Source organism: Zosterops lateralis, assembly GCF_965231275.1.
Source record: "Zosterops lateralis genome assembly, chromosome: 21".
In the NCBI taxonomy this organism is placed as follows: Eukaryota; Metazoa; Chordata; class Aves; order Passeriformes; family Zosteropidae; genus Zosterops; species Zosterops lateralis.
The window spans coordinates 3,120,314-3,139,369 of NC_139781.1; the positions used below are offsets into that span (position 1 = coordinate 3,120,314).

At 41.8% G+C, this 19,056-nt stretch overlaps 1 protein-coding gene and 1 long non-coding RNA gene across 4 annotated transcripts in view; one reads left to right on the forward strand and one right to left on the reverse strand.

Annotated features, from left to right (window-relative positions):
• MAMLD1 (mastermind like domain containing 1) overlaps window positions 1–19,056 on the reverse strand; it is a 245,354-nt gene that overhangs the window by 199,540 nt on the left and 26,758 nt on the right. The window lies entirely within an intron of this gene.
• LOC310917921 lies at window positions 3,240–18,674 on the forward strand. Its single transcript, XR_014591527.1, has 3 exons — window positions 3,240–3,424; window positions 3,630–3,770; window positions 15,274–18,674. It is a non-coding gene; the product is annotated as an uncharacterized lncRNA (long non-coding RNA).

Below are 19,056 nucleotides of genomic sequence, written 5' to 3' on the forward strand. Positions count from 1 at the left end.
TGAGAACTTTTTCTACCTAACAAGGTAACACTTTCCTAAAGAAGGAAAATAGTTTTATTTACTCTCTTATAAAACTACATACTAAAGCTGAAATGACATTAAGCAGTTTTTAGGTTGTAATTTTAGTAACCTCTGTAAAGGCTGTAAAAGCAACACAGCCAAGCGTCTTTTTGAATTTTAAATAAACTATAAACAGAAGTGGTTTAAAGGTCAAAGATTCTGGCAAAACAAAGGAGTTCAACTTCCAATGCACACTGCCTAAATGCACAAAACTTGTTTATATGTATAAAACAAAATTGAGTTATAATAGTTAATGGGGTGGGGAATTTAAGAAAGGAGGGGGTTAATCTCTGTATTCCAGGCATGAATTAACCACAAAAAAAACCACCACAGAGTGGGTGAAGCATTTGTAAGTATTAGCTGCTCCCAGAGAGAGAACACTGAACTCAGTGGCTCAGTAAACCTGTCCCACAAGGCAACTCCTTTGTTCCCTCTCACAAAGCACATTTAAGCACGTTTTTTTATGCAGGATTCAGGATTTGGTTCTGGTGTTTTAAAAGTGGTAAAATGTTTGTACCATATTGAATCCCATCCTGAACTCAGCACTCCTGAGAGTCAGGAGTCCTGGGTTCTGTTCCCACGTAAATTCTCAATTTCCACACGATCTCAGGCTGGTCACCCAATCTTGCAATCCTTCAATCCACCAGCCTGCAGTATGGTTATAATGGTATTTGTCTGTGTGAACAAGATATTTTAAGACTGAGCATTTGCAGCACGGTTTAAGAGACTCAGATGAAAAGTATTACATAAATCCAAAGGATTTAATGCTTAGGGAGATGAAACATGAAAAATTCTTTTCGGTTATTTTAAACTATTGACAAGAAGAGTTTTTAAAATTTTGTTCAATTTGAACATATATTTACGAAAAAAGGCTTTTGGGGTAAAAGTTTTGAATTCTTTTTTGATTGCCCATTTTTAACAAGTTTGCTTCATTTGCAGGGATGAGAGAGCAATTGAAATGAAACTGTAAACCAACAAAAGTCAGAATATATTGTAGATGTGTACAAAACCTACCAGTTTACAACCTGCAAAAGCTTCCATTCAGAAAGGAAGGCAACCTGCCACACACTGCAGAAGCAATCCATTTTGATAAAATGCATGTCTTTGTGAATCATAAGCAGACTTTCCACAAAACTGTCTCTCTTTTTCTCCTGATTCCCTGCAGACGTGTGCAATTTTCACTGCCTGTCAGTTTATCAAAAAGACCAGAGCATCAAATTTCAGCTCTGGATTGTCAGGTCTGATCCCTATTTCCTTTCAAATTCCAAAATACTGACACATTGATTGGAGTTCACAGTGTCAGACAACAGCACTTAAGAGACATTTTTGCTAAAATATAGCTTCTGATCTATCTTTTATGTTGGGTTGGGTTTTTTTTTTTCGTTCCTTTTGCAGCCTCAAGAGTATTGATCTGGGACTCATTAATATATGATTTTCACCAAGTAGTAAGCAATTCCCTCCAACAAAACAGTTCTTTTGTACAACCCTTTAAAAGGGGGCCCATCAGAGGGGATTGAGCTAGCTTATTTAGCTCGCCAGGACATCCCCCTCACACTTCCATGAACTGCCTGGATTTTTAAGTTCCCAAATGTAAGCAAGAAAGATCTACCACAAGTGCTCACAGCTACACAGAGTGCTCAGGGTATTGCAAACTTAATATTATGTAAAAGTAGTGACCCCTAGCAACAAACATTTTATACACATACACACACAGAGAAAAACACTAAATCTTATCTGTAAAGCATCTTTAGCAAACACATTATCAGAGTAGATTTTCTCCATCAGAGAAAATAGGAATAAAGTCTCCATACGGTGTATTGATTCTGACACAGGGTCCTCTCTAAAGTGTGGATCTCTGAGGTGTTCAAAGAGTCATTCTGTCTCCTGGACAATTGTCCTTTCTCACTGGAGACTGTGAGTGTTGGACACTGCCCATACCTGTAATTCTGAGGCAGCAGCAGCACTTGGGGTACTGCAGTAGCTCCACAAATTGCATAACAATGGATTTGAAGCACTCTAATTCCCGTGTACACTGTAATTTAATGGAAATGGTTAATTCGATTCTCCTTCAAGTGTGGAAAGCAGAGAATGGTGCAGTGTTTCTCCAATTACACTAAGTAAGCTCACTTTTTTTCCAAAAGTGCACACTGAAGGGGGGTTTGCTTCCTCCCTCCCCCCACCAGTATATTTAGCAATTTGTGCAGACTGTGTTTATTTGGTTGTGATGCAGAATGGAAGATTTGTTTCTGTCTTCCCCTTCAGAGAACACACTTTTCCTTTTCCTTAAATTTTTCATACTTAAACCAGGAATGCTTCAAGGGTAATTCTTCTATATAAATATACGTGTGTTTTTTAAAAGTGTGTGTATCTGTATATATGCACATACACAAATATTTAGATCCAACAATCACCTTGTTCTGGAATTACCATAGAGGGAGCAGAAAATTAAATATCTGTTCCACCATACTCTCAACTGGGCTTCTCCTTCCAGGGACAAAAATTGTCAGGGCTATTGTTAAACTATGGTCAGACATGGGAGAAAGATGGACAGGGTAAATAAACACTGCTTGTACTCACTGGATGGAAACTTGCAGAAGCTTCTCAATAATGTTTGAAAGGAATGAAGAGGAAAAGTAAATGGGAAGTTGTACAGATTTTGAATTGGGATTAAGGATCAAAGAATAAGCAATCTCCAGATCTTCCAAAGATGAAATAAAACCTAAACTAATATAAAATAGATCTACTAAATTCTTTATGTTAAAGCAAAAATTGACTTACCTAAAATTCTTTGCAAGATATCTACCCCCTTCAAGAATGTTGTATGAAAAGTTACATGACTTTTATCACGTTCATTCTTAAACCTTTTCATATCTGACTGGTGATATGAAAAGCTTTTGCACTATCCTTATCATTATTTTTTTATTCATGTTAATTTCAGAGAGCTTCAAAACATGAATGTTATTAAAAAAATGAATAATAGGGAGACATTCAAGGTGGGGGAGGAGAAAACAATACAATATTACACCTGTTCTAATTGGTTAAATCCTAAATTTCCAAAAGCAGAAATGCCTTTGTCAAGCACCCGAAGGTAGAATGGAGAAAGATACTCCACAGGCAGCTCAGACACACCGTGCAGCCAAGGGAAAAGATGTATAATTAACTGAAGAGGAGCCTGAGAAGTTGTGCTGGCAGCACACGGAGTTGGTGGGAGCAGATTTCCTTCTCAGGGAACTGACCTACATTCACTGCACGAGCTGGAGCTGCTGTTTGCTCCTCTCACCAAAGGGGATGGCTGCTCTAGGGCTCCCAGATAACACTGGTTATATCCAGAAGAGCCATGCACAGAACAATGAAACCATGGAAAGTGAGTATCTAATTACAGGGATACATGAACCGTTTCTTGTTAATAGACTGTATTTGTTTATTGTGTACTCATTATAACATACACAGCTACATACACTAGCTGAAAGAGCTGGTTTTCATTTTGAGGCATGAAGGAAATTGTAAAACCTGTGATGGCTACAAGAAATCCTTTTTCTGTTCTTTTTGCTATGCTCTTTGTTTTACAGGATCTAAAATACTTTGCTTCTATGTGAATATGGAATAGAAGGGTAAACAGATGAGTGAAAATACAGAATATGTGCTGTGATGTTCCCCCTTTATTACAGAACCCTATCTTTATGCAAGTAAATAAATACTCTCCCAAAAAGGTAAGAATGCCTTTGGCTAAATGAAGGATTGGTTATGAAGTTTTCAACATTATTACTTCTGATCCATTAGCACCTGAAGGCCAAGCCAAGATCAGTGTAGAAGTCTTGTTGACAAATCATTTACAATTTAGTTAATTAATACCAAAAGAAAACCAAGGCACAGAGAAGTTGAGTGACTTGCTAAGGGTCATAAAGTAGTTGAACAGCAGAGGCAATAAAAGAGCCCAAGTTGACTTTCAGCCCACTTCACTTCCCACTGTGCCTTTCACCCTGCAACACACAAGGCCAAATTTTCTCCATGTGTTACTTGCTCTGTCAGATAAAAGTATAAACTGGTGAAAACAACATGGAATTCTTCCTACTGGAATTAACTGGCACTGGTATTTCATTTCTGAGAGGATTCCATCATTGTCCTGGATTTGTGAGATAAGAATGTATTCTATTTGCCATCTGTTGGAGGTGGGGGGCAGTTATCTTATCTCTTCCAAGAACAATGTCTCCCTCCGGGGAGATGTCTCCTGCTAATGGGCCATTAAGTGACTCACTGCATGACTGATAAGGTACATCATCCCATTGTGAGATGCTCCACCCAGAAGGAGGAACCAAGTATTCCTACCTGCATAAAATAAGCTTGGTCTAAGCCATCGGCCCCAGTTTTCTTCACTGGATTCCCAGAGGAGCAGCCATCTTCGCTGGATTCCCAGAGAAGCAGCTTCTTCCCTGCTGGATTCCCAGAGGAGGACCAGGCCCATCTACTCTATCACCAGACCTTCACAGAGAACTATACCCTTCTACAGGATCTCTGCTTCAGCAGCATTTCATCTGCCACTGCAGGAGGCACAGCCACCATCCAACTGGACTTTTACCAACACCCTGACTCATCAGGGTGTCAGGTTTTCTGACTGTATCAGTAGTTTTGTTTGTACTAATTACATTTGTTGTTCTTTTTTTTCTATTTTAGTTTTTTCTAGTAAATAACTATTATTCCCATTCCCATACCTTTGCCTGAGAGCTGTTTTTTTTTATTTTGAAATTGTGGTAATTCGGAGGGAGAGAGGGGGTTTACCTTTCCCACTTCACAGGAGGCTTTTGCCTTCCTTTACAGACTCCTGTCTTTTCAAACTAAGACAGATCTTGGCGCCCAACGTGGGGCTCGAGGGCATTGAAAGGAAAAAGGGAATAATAGTTCTTAAGTAATCTAATTGTGTGTACTGATATAGAAACATCTTTGAGTGTCACCATGTGGTCTAGCTTACCTTGGTTTGGGTGGCACGTGATCATGGCTGTATTTCTCCCATTTGCAGGCCCTTATCTAGATATGGGTCCTATAACTAAGGCTACTGTGGCTGTTATCCAGTTTGGCTTATGAGTCAATAAGGTAAGGAATTCATGGATCTTTAACTTCCTCTGGAAGGCAGGTACATGGATTCAGAGCTATCATACACTAACTGTGTGTTTTTGGGGTTACCTTAATAATGGTACCTATTGTGAAAAAATGACACCAGGGGAGATTTTCTCCCAACCTTTTAACCATCTTTTCAGGTCTGCTCCACCAGTTTTTGAAGGGTTAAGATCCACTCTGAATGCTAATGATGTCATACAATGGGTGGTGTTGTTGATATGCCTGTTATATTTAGCACTCAGAGATAAAGAAAGGTTAACATGGAGAACTACCCTGACACCTGCCCCAGAGACTAGAGATGCTGCTGTTCCAGAGCCTGACCCTGCCCCACAGTCTGTCTCAGAAATGAACCACCCAGATTGAGTGGGGGTTCTGGTTAAGGAGATACGTGAAATGAGTCAGATGCTGAAGAAGTGCATTTCCCCAGCTATTGAGAAACCCTCACTTTGCCTTCAAGAGGGACAGCCAAATAGTACAGCAGTGAAACCCACAGGTGTTACAACTGTCCAGGGTCCAGCCGAACCACAAAGGCAGTCACAGCCAGCAGCAGTTGCCCCGGTAGAAACAAGGAGGTCTAAGATGAAAGCTGAGCACCCAGATAAGGATAGGAATGGAGGAACCTCACAACCCACAGGGGAGCCAGAGGTTGCAATCATCACCAAGTCCCTGAAGTACGAAAGTCTCCGTAACCTGCACAAAGACATTGTGCGACGGGGACGTGAGGCTTATACTACCTGGTTACTCCGGGTCTGGGATCTTATGGGTACAAGCGTGCAGCTAGATGGTGGTGAGGCAAAGAACTTGAGACCCTTGACCCAGGACTCAAGTATGAATCAGATTTTTGTAAAGGAGCCAGGGTCTCTTTCTCTCTGGGAGCAGCTTTTAATGAGTGTCAGAGAGAGGTTTGTCCACAGGGAAAGAATGCAGGAGCACCACCATAGGATGCGCTGGAAGACCCTTGAGGAAGGGATCCAACAGCTGAAAGAAGTAGCAATATTGGAGGTACTCTTCGGGAGGGATGAACAGCATGACAATGACCCCGACAAAGTCAGGTGCACAGGGCAAATGCTGTGGAGCCTAGCAAACCTTGGGCCATCTCAATACACCACTTTTATTGCAACAATTGATGCAGATACTAACCGAGAGACCGTGGGTTCTGTTGCCAACAAGCTGAGGAATTATGAGAGCATGATCAATGGCCCAATGCAGACTCATATCTCAGCTGTGATTAAGGAGTTCAAAGAGGAGATGAGGGAGATGAGAGAGGAGATGAAGAAAGTTAATGCAGCCCCTGTGCGAGTTACAAGCCCCAAATTCAGTGCCCAACATTCCCCAGCTAGAGACAGAGGGTACACCCCAAAGGCCAATTTGTGGTTCTTCCTGCGTGACCATGGGGAAGACATGGGTAGGTGGGATGGGAAACCCACTTCTGTCCTGGCAACACGGGTGCGTCAGCTCAAAGAGGGAAACTCTAACCGAGGAACTTCCACCAAGGTGAAGGTAGCCTCGACCTCCCATGACCAAGCTGCCGGGTATGATGTGTCAGATCCCCTTGAAGGAACCTCTAGTATGTATGCCCAAGAAGGGAATAATAACCAGTGTTAGAGGTGCCCTGTCTCTAGCCAGGGAGAGGCACGAGAAAACCAGATCTTCTGGACAGTGTGGATCCGATGGCCTGGCACATCAGAGCCACAAAAATATGATGCTTTAGTTGATACTGGTGCGCAGTGTACTTTAATACCATCGGGACAGGTGGGGGCAAAGGCTGTTTCCATTGCTGGTGTGACAGGGGGATCTCAGCAACTGACCCTGGTGGAGGCCGAAGTGAGCCTGACCGGGAAAGAGTGGAAGAAACATTCTATTGTGACCGGCCCAGACGCTCCATGTATTCTAGGCATAGACTTTCTCCAGAACGGCTATTACAAAGACCCAAAAGGACTCAGGTGGGCTTTTAGAATAGCTGCTGTAGAGGCAGAGAACATTAAGCAGTTGAACACCTTGCCTAGATTATCAGAGAACCCGTCTGCAGTAGGACTCCTGAGGGTGGAAGAGCAACGTGTGCCAATTGCGACCTCGACAGTGCACCGCCGGCAATATCGGACAGATCGAGATGCTGTGATCCCCATCCACCGGATGATTCGTGAGCTGGAGAGCCAAGAGGTGGTCAGCAAAACTCACTCACCCTTCAACAGCCCCATCTGGCCTGTGCGCAAATCCGACAGAGAATGGAGATTGACTGTGGACTACCGTGGCTTAAATGAAGTGACTCCACCGCTGAGCGCTGCCGTGCCGGACATGCTGGAACTCCAGTACGAGCTGGAGTCCAAAGCAGCAAAGTGGTATGCCACTATTGACATTGCTAACGCGTTTTTCTCCATTCCTCTGGCAGCAGAATGCAGGCCTCAGTTTGCTTTCACATGGAGAGGTGTGCAGTACACCTGGAACCGACTGCCCCAGGGGTGGAAACACAGCCCCACCATCTGCCATGGACTGATCCAGACTGCACTGGAAAAGGGTGAGGCTCCAAAACACCTGCAATACATCGATGACATCATTGTGTGGAGGAGCACAGTGGCAGAGGTGTTTGAGAAAGGAGAAAAAATCATCCAGATTCTCCTGAAAGCCGGTTTCGCCATTAAGAAGAGCAAAGTCAAAGGACCTGCCCAAGAGATGCAGTTCCTTGGAGTGAAATGGCAAGATGGACGCCGCCAGATTCCCACTGAGGTCATCAACAAGATCACGGCGATGTCTCCACCGACCAGCAAAAAAGAAACACAAGCTTTCCTGGGTGCCATAGGATTTTAGAGAATGCACATTCCTGAGTATAGCCAAATTGTGAGCCCTCTCTACCTGGTTACCCGCAAGAAGAACGATTTCCACTAGGGCCCTGAACAGCAGCAAGCCTTCACCCAGATCAAGCAGGAGATTGCTCATGCAGTAGCCCTTGGCCCAGTCAGGACGGGACCAGAGGTGAAGAACGTGCTCTACTCTGCAGCCGGGAACAATGGCTTGTCCTGGAGCCTTTGGCAGAAGGTGCCTGGTGAGACTCGAGGCCGACCCTTGGGATTCTGGAGCCGAAGTTACAGAGGGTCCGAAGCCAACTACACCCCAACAGAGAAAGAAATCTTGGCTGCCTATGAAAGAGTTCAAGCCGCCTCGAAGGTGATTGGCACGGAAGCACAACTCCTCCTGGCACCCCGACTCCCAGTGCTGGGCTGGATGTTCAAAAGAAAGGTTCCCACTACCCACCATGCCACTGATGCTACATGGAGCAAATAGATTGCCCTTATCACCCAGAGTGCCCGTATTAGAAATCCGAATCGCCCTAGGATTTTGGAGATAATTACAAACTGGCCGGAAGGTGAAAACTTCGGTCTCGCTGATGATAAGGAACAGGAACAAGTGACAAGGGCTGAAGAAGCGCCACCATATAACCAACTACCAGCAGAAAAAACATGCTACGCTCTTTTCACTGACGGTTCTTGTCGCATCGTAGAGATAAACCGAAAGTGGAAAGCAGCCGTATGGAGCCCCACATGACAAGTTGCACAGGCTACCGAAGGAGAAGGTGGATCGAGCCAACTCGCTGAGCTCAAGGCTGTTCAGCTAGCCCTAGACATTGCTAAAAGGGAGAAGTGGCCAAGGCTCTACCTTTACACCAATTCGTGGATGGTAGCCAATGCTCTGTAGGGGTGGCTGAGAAGGTGGAGAAAGGCCAACTGGCAGCGCAGAGGAAAACCCATCTGGGCTGCTGATATATGGAAAGACATTGCCTCTCGGGTGGAGAAACTAACAGTGAAAGTCCGTCATGTAGATGCCCATGTCCCCAAAAGTCAGGCTAATGAGGAGCACCGAAACAACAAGCAAGTAGATCAGGCAGCAAGAATAGAGGTGTCAAAGATAGACCTAAATTGGCACCATAAGAGGGAGTTGTTCCTGGCTCGATAGGCCCATGATGCGTCAAGTCATCAGGGCAGAAATGCCACCTACAAGTAGGCACGAGACCAAGGGGTGGACCTAACCATGAACAGCATTTCTCAAGTTATCCATGACTGTGAGACGTGTGCTGCCATCAAACAGACCAAGCGGGTGAAGCCCCTATAGTATGGTAGACGGTGGTCCAAGTACAAGTATGGGGAGGCCTGGCAGATAGACTACATCACACTGCCCCAGACACGCCAAGGCAAGCGCTACGTGCTAACCATGGTGGAAGCCACCACTGGATGGCTAGAGACCTACCCTGTGCCTCATGCCACCGCCCGGAACACCATCTTAAGCCTGGAAAAGCAAGTCCTGTGGAGACATGACACCCCTGAGAAAATAGAGTCGGACAACGGAACCCATTTCAAGAACGGCCTTATCAACGCCTGAGCCAGAAAACATGGTATCGAATGGATATATCATATTCCCTATCATGCTCCAGCTGCCGGCAAAGTTGAACGGTGCAACGGACTCCTTAAGACCACCCTGAAGGCACTTGGTGGTGGAACTTTTAGAAACTGGGAAATGAACCTGGCAAAAGCAACCTGGATGGTCAACACCCGAAAGTCCATCAATCGAGCTGGTCCTGCCCAGTCTGAACCCGTGCACACAGTAGATGGAGATAAAGTCCCTGTGGTACATATGAAAGGTATTTTAGGAAAAACTGTTTGGATTAATCCCACCTCAGGCAAAAACAAACCCATCCGTGGGATTGTTTTTGCTCAAAGACCTGGTTATACTTGGTGGGTAATGCAGAAAGATGGAGAAACCCGTTGTGTACCACAAGGAAACCTAGTCTTAAGTGAGAAATGGGTGTAAGATTTCATTGTGATGCAGATGGAAATAGAATAAGGGGTGGATAATGTCCTGGATTTGTGAGATAAGAATGTATTCTATTTGCCATCTGTTGGAGGTGGGGGGCAGTTATCTTATCTCTTCCAAGAACAATGTCTCCCTCCGGGGAGATGTCTCCTGCTAATGGGCCATTAAGTGACTCACTGCATGACTGATAAGGTACATCATCCCATTGTGAGATGCTCCACCCAGAAGGAGGAACCAAGTATTCCTACCTGCATAAAATAAGCTTGGTCTAAGCCATCGGCCCCAGTTTTCTTCACTGGATTCCCAGAGGAGCAGCCATCTTCGCTGGATTCCCAGAGAAGCAGCTTCTTCCCTGCTGGATTCCCAGAGGAGGACCAGGCCCATCTACTCTATCACCAGACCTTCACAGAGAACTATACCCTTCTACAGGATCTCTGCTTCAGCAGCATTTCATCTGCCACTGCAGGAGGCACAGCCACCATCCAACTGGACTTTTACCAACACCCTGACTCCTCAGGGTGTCAGGTTTTCTGACTGTATCAGTAGTTTTGTTTGTACTAATTACATTTGTTGTTCTTTTTTTTCTATTTTAGTTTTTTCTAGTAAATAACTATTATTCCCATTCCCATACCTTTGCCTGAGAGCTGTTTTTTTTTATTTTGAAATTGTGGTAATTCGGAGGGAGAAAGGGAGTTTACCTTTCCCACTTCACAGGAGGCTTTTGCCTTCCTTTACAGACTCCTGTCTTTTCAAACTAAGACAATCATTTATCTTTCATAGAGTGAAAAAGAATTCCTTGTTACTCAACCCACAAAACAAGAACAAAACCAAATTAAAAATCAAAACCAAAACCAAACATTTCCAAAGATACAAAATATTTCCAATGCCTTTTAAAAAGAAATGGAGTAGAAAGCTACCCTTCACTTTCTTAATTCTTCATGTCAGTTCTTCTACAATCAGAACCTCATTGCTGCTAAGTTTTCAGAGAAGCAGGTATGGGGAAGTTATGAAAACTCTCAAACTATGAATGCCCTCAAAGGCAGAAGAATCTCCTGTCAGCATGGATGCACACATGCAGGTTGGGATGTGAGATCTTTGCAAAGGCATAAAGCAACTGAGTGTGAGCAGGTCAAAGAGTCAGATATTTTTATTTTTAGGGAGATGAATCAACGTATGACTCAAATGTTGTGCAGAAACACAAAGACACTAAGTAAAACATGCCCTGAGCTCCCCTGGAATCACCATGGTGAGGCAGAGCTCTTCTTTGCTTCATCAGCTGTCATGAATTGCTGTTTATGTGCAGACCTTCTATGCCACTTGTACAGCAAAGTGTTGGACTCAGGATCCACTGGCAGACCCTCTTTTCTTCCCTGTCTGTCTCCCAGCACAGAGACAACTTTTCAGATCTGTTTCTAGTCAGGTCATGGTAAGGCTGACCCAGCTTCAATCAGACCAGGGTTTTGCCTATACAACTCTAAGTGGTTCAAGAGAAAACCCACATTTAAAACAGGTTTCTGTACCAAGCAAGCCGTGCTCAGAGCAGAGCAGGCAGCAGAACCTCGCCATCAGCTGGCACTGATGCCTCCCTGGGATGGCCAGAGAGCTGGGGAAGTGGGCACAGTGCCACACCAACAGATGGCCAGGGGTCTTAGGCAGCCAAGAGACCGTGTATGTGTGTCAAGTGAGGGTACTTAGGGCAGGATTCCCATGGCTATCCAGCCTAAGCTTGCACTCTGACAAAGGAACGCGCCATTGCTAATCCAGCTCAGGGCTGGATTAAGTAGGAAGGAAAAAGAACAGCTTCTATCACCACTTGGGACTCAGGATGGCTGGGTGGCTGGGACAGAAAAATTGCTGCATTTTCTTTTGTCTTTTGCTGCAAGGCTCACATGGGAAACTATGTTCTGACCGGATACAATACGAAAAGCAGGAGCTACTGGCTTCAACTGAGGAAGAGCTTTACTTCCTCTTTCTAATATACATACGTGTAAGGAATATTCCTCTCACCAACCCCCTTATTCATCTGAGCAAGTATGTGAAATGTCAGTAATCATTTCTCTTTTTCTGCTGCACTTTGGTTATGCAATGTTGGGAATAACTGCTATGCAATACATACTCCATACATTCCACTTACGTTCCACTTGATTTTTCCAGTCCCTGCACGAAATTAATGTAAGGCATTGCAAGGGAGAGGTGTGGAGCAAAATCTCCACTGATGTCAAAACCTAAACTGCATTAGGAGTGAACATTTTGGGTCTAACCCCACTTTATTTTAAGCTCAAAGTGAATCACAAAACAATGAATAGGATCACAGAGGGTTAAGTGAGGGCTGGATGTGTAACTTTAGTAACTACAGTACAGAAGTGGTTACTTACATTTAATTTGATGTTAATGCATGCATAACCCTTCTGAAAAGAATATTGTGAACAACCAAATATTCCATAATCAGGACTGGTTATACTTAAATGACAACATTTAGTACTTCTAGGTCATTCAGGATCATGGACTTTAAATGATTTCCATTACACTTCCAGAGAGGCAAGAGGTATTATCACCATACTACATATAAAGAACTGACACCACAAGCAGCTCTAAGGAGTTGTTTACTTTGGGTGAAACAAGTGGTTATGGATTTACAAGAAGTTTCTGGTTCCTACTTTTGTGGCCAAACCACTAGATCTCAGTTAAGGTTTTAGGGCCAAAAGTAACTTTTGCTAGGACTGCTAGGATTGTACCTAATCTCATGTATGCTATAAAGAAAAAATCAGTCATTCTGAAAGTTAAAAAACAACAGGGTTTGATTTGCAATGGCATTTGCAGGGTTTGGAGTAAGGGGTTTTGAGTAAGAAAGTTTGGAAGCAGCATAGAGGAACAGGAAGCAGAACAAAAAGGGACTGCACATCATTTGCAGACCTTTGCAGTCCTTTGGGCTCATTGAACACAGAGAGCCTCACAACTAAGGTCATTGTGATAAGGTCTGAGCTTGAATGTAAGTATTTAAATACCTTTAATTGATTATCTTCATAAGACAAAGTTATGTTTTTTATTATTCTGCTCTATAAGGGGTTAGAAAAAAAAATATTCATGTTCTCACCAGTATTTAAACCACCACATTTGTCTGAAGAGTTCCCAAGACTTTTCTGAATTTAGTTGCATGCCCTTAAAAAAGCAGCATACATTTCATGAATGAATGAATGATGTTCTACTATATTTTAAGATTATAAAAAAATCATCCTAAATTTGACATCCTGGCCTTTCACTTACATCTCCTTCAGTCAGGAAAAAATAGAAAGAAAGAAACTTGCTTTTAATGAAAAAGGTGCAGTGTAAGAATCTCAGTTCAATTTAGAAACTCAACGATCAGGCTGTATTTGAGCTGCAATCTTTTTTTGTGAATGATACTGATAGTTCAGTACAGCTACAACCAGACTTTTGTACCTTGGCTCTCATATTCCAAAATTTACATTGTGGTGATTAGTTACAATTTTCCATTATATACCCAGGGAATATTTTCTATCTTTATCACACCTGATTTTTTTTTCATCAGTGCCAGTCATTCTGCAGAACCAGGAAAAATATAATGCAGGAGAAGTAACAGAATGCCAACATTTAACACAAGGACAATCCCATCCTTTTTAAACAGGGGCTGATCAGCTGAGGAATACAGAATGCTTTTGGTTTTGCCTGTCTGTAAGTGGTTCTCTGAAGAGAACATAACAACATAAGCTTTGTGAAGCTCCCAAAAAATGAGAAAAGCATGTTGTGCTGTATCTCATTTCTATGTAAAATTAATGAAAATAAAGCAATGCACTTCCCATGCATAATGAATAACCATGCCAAACTGTATCAACTTTTTCAGACTTTCCCTCTAGAGGGCTTTTAAATGAGGTCAACAGCAAACGTATCTTTACATTTGATCTGAGTGGGAGCAGCACACAGTAACAGAGCTTGGCCATGCAAAGTGCAGTAACAAGCTCTCCTCAATTCTGGTGATGAAAAATAGAATACTAAACACTACCCCTGTATTTGTAGCAGCTATGGATTTCACAGATTCAGTTACGGAGAGAAGGCAGGACTGTGAGTAGAGATACACAGTCCCCATTAACAATGCTGAAAAGATCAATGCTAGCTGAGCACAAGAATGACAACCCCATATGTCAGATTCAGTAGGACCAACAACACGTGCCTGCTGAGGGGGAATATTATTCCTTAGAGGAGTTTCAAAGAATCAGGCAAAATGCTCACGTTCTACCTCAGAAACTGATAATTATGATCCTATCTTAGCAGAAAGCAGCACCAGTATGGTCACAATAAGTAAAAGGCAGCACTAATTAGGTAAAACTACAACAGCTCATGTTCCGTTTTCCTGCTTGGAAGCTGACCAGATCAGCACAGCTCATTTCAATATTGTACATTTTTTTTCTGGTCCAGGCAAAGACACTATTTCTTGTCTATGACAGAACACCTTCTGGAAGTGCAATAATATACAGCAAATGTGTTGCATAACTCAGGCTCTTTCGTTCTGTGCTTAAAACAAATCAACTGCTGTTTTATTACTTTTATAAATGTGCTTTTATTATAGAAGAGAAAAAATCCATTAAAGATACTATTGGTGGTGTTCTCGAGATCTCTTTTAGCCCTGGCATCTCCTGTGTTAATCCCTTTTTATGCCCAGCAGCCTCACACTGGGATGTCCCAGAGAAGTGACAGACACAGGAGTGTTGGGGACCCTTCCCAGACACTCCCAGGACCTGTCTCCTCTGCACTGCCTCTCCCAGGCTGGCCTGGCTGTTTCACAACCTCCAGTTAGGACTCACTGGGGCATCTTTGCTGCAATGTGGTGTCATGGATAAAGCAGCAGCTGCAGGCTCGCTGAGCACGGGAAACTTCAGAACATGTTGCAATTCCCATCCCCAAAGCAAGAGGAAATCAGAGCAGGCAAGCCTGGAGTCCCCAGGCCGAGCAGCTCCCTCTCCTGGAAGGATGCTCTGCTTGGCCAAGAATTAACATCTCACCCAGACACTTGGGAGAGGGCAGTTTGTGTTTGAAGATAGTATCCTTACCTAAATTTTTCAATATTATGGGTCAATTTTTAATTAATTTATTTTAATATTCTTTTTTTTTAACTAGTTGTATTACTATTATTTTAATTATCATTAAATATATATTTTTTCAGCAAAACTTAAAATATCTGATTTCCATTGAAACCAAACTGTGCTAGGCACTGTAAAATACAGTCCAAGTCTCTTGTCCTGGAGATCTTGTAATCTGTAGAGGTTGTTCTGTTTTGTTTTTTAGATAATGGACATAATCACTGACAGCATGGTCTCAGAGGCAGTCTCACAGAAAACGTCAAGAATCAAAACCACATCTCTGAAGCACTACTCTAATATTTTAAAAGCAAGGCAATTACTTTTACAGATATATTAAAGCTTCTTTTATTATGGTTCTTATTTGAAACATTTCCCTTTTCCAAATTTTCTCTGCCTCTAAAACTTTCTAACTCTGGAGTGGAAATGCTTTTATTTAACAGGCAATTATCCATGATTTTTCATTAATCAATGCATTTTGTGAAGTTCAAAGCAAAAAGGCTACACTTCCATAAATTCAGTCCTTCTTTTTGGTTTCTATGCAGAGGCATTGCTGGAGAGTTTCTCTGCAGCCCCTTTTGCACCCCTGACAGGACAAATCAAACCAGGCATCAGGATTACAGAGCTGGGCCACCAAAACTTTAAAGACATCTTGATTACAAACACAGATATTGTTGTTTGCTTCTCAACAGAAGCACCCATAAGCCATAAATCACTTCACGGTTACCTCTTAGCAAAGATTAATCTCCACTTAAAACAGTAATAAAAAGAAAGAGGCACCATTCCTCCCCAGAAATGCTGAATCCTGGAATGGGAGCCTTGTAGGTCTTGTCAAACTTCTTTTTTTTTTTTTTTTTTTTGTGTTTGCTCACATAATTTAAGACTTGTTGGGAAAAAAACACCCTGCTTATTATGTTTGAAATACAGAGATTTGTGAAAATTATGACAAAAACCTACTAAGAAGAAACATAAAAGAAAGCTTCTTCCTCTAACCCAGCTCTTGTCACACTGCATCTATTCATCCAGAAAATTCACAGCCGTGATGGTGGAAATACAACATCTTTATGTTGATCATCAAAGTGATTATTCAAAATGGGTGTTTCAACTTCCACCTTATCACTGAACTGAGAACTTGGAATGTATTTAAGCTGCTTCTGGTGTACAACTCGTTAAATACATTTATTTGAATAGCAAATTCTAATGGATTCTGGCCTGCCATTAAAAGCAAAGAGAATCCACAGGACAGTTACAGCTCAGGAATGTGACCTGCAAAGTCATACCCACCCTGTCCTGATATTCTTTCTCATCTGTATGTCAGCATTTCTCCCCAGAATGAGTCCCCAGTTGATTTTGTAATTTTCTTTATATGTGTTATTTAAAACAAAAGTTAGTAAATAATGATACCTTAGGTGCACTAAACTGGCAGAAAAGAGATTTGGAAGAAAAAAGACATCCCAAAGTTCCTGGAGAAGAAGCTGCATCTTTGCAAATTGTTCACAATCTCAGCAGTCTGGATGGAATTTAGGGAATTTGGGTTAAGCCCCCAAAGTGAGCAGAACCTACTGGGAAGGTGGAGTGGCTGGGCTAAGTGATCACTAATTTGGGCTCTCTAAGGTAATTTACATTATAGTAATTAAACTTTAGATTCCCTTGCTGTTCTATTTACGAACTCCATTAACCTATGACCTTTCTCTGAAGTTTACACCCAACTGTTTTAATTTTTTTTTTCCTGAGCAAAAGAAAAGCAGTTCCTATGGAAGTTATTTCTCATAATAATTAATTGTATTTAGAGCCCAAGAGGTAGATATATGCTTTAAGACAATCCAGCTGTGATGTTGTGCTGTGTAATTATACTACAGATCCATTTTTTTGATTCTTCTGATGAAACATTGCTAATATTCTCGGTTTTGTTTGCATTGATTTTGCTTTAAGTACAGCCTGCCATATGCTTTTCATTTAGCTGAATTTGAAATGATGGGTAAGATTCTGCTGCAAATTACAGAGATGCAAACAAAGAACATGCTTTGACCCTACATTCTTATTTGCCTGTTATTACCTCAAATTTAATGACATTTTAATAAGCAAGTGCAATAACTTTTATGCTATGCATAGACACATTATATGGCAAAAATTAGGGAAAAAAAAAAGCCTAGAGCTCTGTATTGCAGCTGAAACAATATGGTGTTTCCTTCTCTGAACAGATATGACCACATATCCTCACATATCCTCATCAGTGAGTCCCAAACCAGCTCATCCTAACCCACAGCTGAAAGGCTCTGTTCAGTTCTCAGTTTCTTGCTATGTCTTAATGTTTGTCTCTCACTCTTCCAGCACGTTATGATTTGGAGACTGCTGCTTCTGGATGACAGACCTTGAAAGCTGGGGGCAATAGTTCCCATGCAGAGGCTCATCCTGTGCAGCACAATGCCTTAAGAGCATGGAGGAGGATAAGGAGTAGCATTACTTAGTGGTGTGGGGGGAAAATCCTCCCCCAAGAAAGGGAAGGGAGTTAATCTGAGACTTTCTGCTTTGGGGGGCTGGAAATGGATAACATGGATGGAGATTTCTGGAGAAAGGAGCATGTGAAGAGCACTCTTTTTCCCACAACAGGGAGAAAGACTGCACAGAGAGAATTAATGCGTGTGTTGGGCACCAGGGAATAAAATAGCATCACAAACATCAGTAAACTCAAAGCTCCAGAGTTGGTCTCAATGTGTAGAAGACAAAGCCTCAGGAATCTACTGCCCTTCTACTGGACCAGCCCTGGCAGGCATTGATACAGCTACATCTATAGATTAATACATTTATCTGTAACCAATGTGAGGAGAGAGATATGTGCACATTCAGAGAGACACTGCCTTTCTTCTGTGGGAGGTATGAAAGAATATCTTATGCATGGTTCCAGAATTCTATTCATATAGATATCTCATGATTTTTTTTCCCCCCAGAAATAACTTATGACAAGATCTCTATATTAAATAAAGTTTTAATTAAAAATGGATTTCCCGATACCACAAGCTAACTATCCTTCAAGTTCACATTTTCCCTGAGAACCTGGATATTCATTTTTTTCAATTAACATCACTAAAAATACACAGCCTGTTCATTTGTATCATTGATACAAAGACATGACCATCTGCCATCCTCAAGACACCTACAAGAGATTGGTGTTTTTCTAACTAATCTTGGATATGATATATTCATATCACTTTTAATGTCTCTGGGAAGAGACATCAAGAGCTGAGATACCAGAATTCGAAACAAAAATGTGGCCTGCACCTATTTTCTTAATAAATTAGAAATTTTGTCTCCTCCAAATTGCGAGTAAATTTTGAGTTAGTGCAAATAGATTATGTTAATCAGATCATCAAGTTGTCATGTTGTTAGTCCTGTCCTACCAGTAAAACATTATAGGATGTAATGCTATTCATAAACAGAGATACACTTTCAACAAAAAACATGAGTTAATTGATTTCCACCAAAATTACTGTCCCTAGTCAATCTGAATACACTTTCTTATCCACATTTGCTCACCAATATGTAAATAGGGTGAATGATGTCTGAGAGCATCTTATTTATATGCTGATTAAATAGTAATCATTCCCAATAATTTCCCAGGATGTAGATGCCACTGCTTGGGATTGGTTTAAGATTTTTATCAGTGAAAGTGCAAGAGTTTGTTTAATTATTTTAAATTATGATTAAAGCACTTCTATTTTGACTAATGTGTATACATCACAACCCATGATATATGTGGTCTTCTATCTGTTGTTCTAATCTATTAAAGGGTTTGTATCCACAGAGGACAGATACTGTGAGTGTTTTGCAGGAAAGACAGAGATAAAATGCACAACCTTTCAGCAAGAACAGTGTATGCCATGTCCCAGTGCTGGCTGAGGCTACAGAAACATTGACTATGTAGATTATGCAGTATTCTGAAATGATTCCACAATTTGAATCCATTCTTAAAGATGTTTCCAACATGTGTATA